General features: G+C 38.8%; 1 protein-coding gene across 1 annotated transcript in view; it reads right to left on the bottom strand.

Moving 5' to 3' along the window:
- Positions 1–86: 86 nt before the first annotated feature.
- Positions 87–2,158, bottom strand: part of ccdc18 (coiled-coil domain containing 18) — a gene marked incomplete in the record, with an annotated part of 39,205 nt that continues 37,133 nt past the window's right edge. Inside the window, 4 exon segments of the mRNA XM_014025349.1 lie at positions 87–308; positions 414–476; positions 572–624; positions 2,006–2,110.

Here is a 2,158-nt window from a genome sequence, read left to right as displayed (position 1 = left end):
AACACCTTCAGAACCTGTTCTAACACATTCAGAACCTGTTCTAACACGTTCAGAACCTGTTCTAACATGTTCAGAACCTGTTCCGACACGTTCAGAACCTGTTCTGACACAATCAGAACCTGTTCTAACACATTCAGAACCTGTTCTAACACGTTCAGAACCTGTTCTAACGCCTTCAGAACCTGTTCTAATGCCTTCAGAACCTGTTCTAACACGTTCAGAACCTGTTCTAACACGTTCAGAACCTGTTCTAACACGTTCAGAACCTGTTCTAACACATTCAGAACCTGTTCTAACAAGTTCAGAACCTGTTCTAACACGTTCAGAACCTGTTCTAATGCGTTCAGAACCTGTTCTAACACGTTCAGAACCTGTTCTAACGCGTTCAGAACCTGTTCTGACACGTTCAGAACCTGTTCTGACACGTTCAGAACCTGTTCTAACACATTCAGAACCTGTTCTAACACATTCAGAACCTGTTCTGACACGTTCAGAACCTGTTCTGACACGTTCAGAACCTGTTCTAACATGTTCAGAACCTGTTTTGAACCTGTTCTAACATGTTCAGAACCTGTTCTAACACGTTCAGAACCTGTTCAGAACCTGTTCTAACACGTTCAGAACCTGTTCAGAACCTGTTCTANACACACACACACACACACACACACACACACACACACACACACACACACACACACACAGTTATTCTGCAATTAGACAGACATGCTGACAGTGCGGCTGCACTATAACACGTAGTTTCTTTCAAACACTGATCGTGTGTTTGGTTCCCAGCAGCTGACTGACACACATTTAACAAGTTTCACTTCACAAATCAAACAAGGTTTCATATCAAAACTGTTTAATTCACTATGTAAAATGTGTTCAAATAAAACAATACAAAACGTATAAATGCTACATTTTTATAAAACCAAGTGCATTTTTATTAAATAAAAATAAAGAGTTGACTTTTATTATCTGTGTCCAGCACAGACGAGTTTAACGTGTGATTTTACCAAAAACAGGCAGATTTAAGACATAAATAAAGACAGGATTACAGAATGAGAGGAAATAATGTGAACTGGTTTTAAGAGGTAATGATTAGGATCACGTCTTGAAAAATTCAGTCATTTGAAAGTGGAGCTGTGTGGTAAAATGTATGAACAGTTATTATCTTACCTGCTGTAGATAGCTCTTTAAACATATTCAGTAACTCTGAGTTTAATTCTGATGAACGACTCAGAGTTTAACAGTTTCCTGCCAACATTACTTTATAAACCTTTAGCTGTTGTTGAAATGAATTCTATTGTTTCTGCAGAAACATCACATCTCCTGCAGGGAGTGGATCAGCCACAGGTTCTGAATGTGTTAGAACAGGTTCTGAACGTGTTCTGTGCTTTGATCTGTTGGTGAAGTGCACTTTCCTGCCACCTACTGATGCACTCTGGGTATTTTATGAGATTAGATTTGTGCCTAAAAGACTGAGAAAAACTCTTAATCTCATAGTATTTCAACAGTTTGTTAAAATCTGTGGACAGATAAACTGAGAAAAAAAATGAAGCATTTTTAAAAATATCTGTAGTGTAGATGTTGTCTTGAATCTTTAACTGGTTTAACTGGTCCTGTTTAGAGTGAAAAAGTATTCATCCCCTTACAATATTCTTGTTTTTCCACATCAGACAAAAACGTACAAAATAAAATAAAAAAAGATTTAATTTAGGATAAAGCTATCCTGACCAAGCTGACCCTGTGTGGAAAAACAAAGGAGCTGATATTTGTAGGTTTCTTCAGGCCAGACCTGATTCCTGTCAGATCTGTGGATCCTCCTCCTGACAGTCCAGCTGTGCTCCAACTGATCCTCAAATCAGATCACTAACAGAATGACTTTTACTTCTCCAAACTGAGATTACACCAACTGCTGCAGGTAAGATACTGACTGTTCATAATCACACCACACAACCCCTCATAAAAAAGGTTTAGTGAGGCTCAAATCTTCACAGCACAGAACCTGTTCTAACACGTTCAGAACCTGTTCTAACACGTTCAGAACCTGTTCTAACACGTTCAGAACCTGTTCCAACTCGTTCAGAACCTGTTCTAACACGTTCAGAACCTGTTCAACACGTTCAGAACCTGTTCTAACGCCTTCAGAACCTGTTCT

This window comes from Austrofundulus limnaeus, unplaced genomic scaffold (genome assembly GCF_001266775.1).
Source record: "Austrofundulus limnaeus strain Quisiro unplaced genomic scaffold, Austrofundulus_limnaeus-1.0 Scaffold470, whole genome shotgun sequence".
Classification (NCBI taxonomy): domain Eukaryota; kingdom Metazoa; phylum Chordata; class Actinopteri; order Cyprinodontiformes; family Rivulidae; genus Austrofundulus; species Austrofundulus limnaeus.
This window is presented reverse-complemented; position numbering and strand designations above follow the sequence as displayed.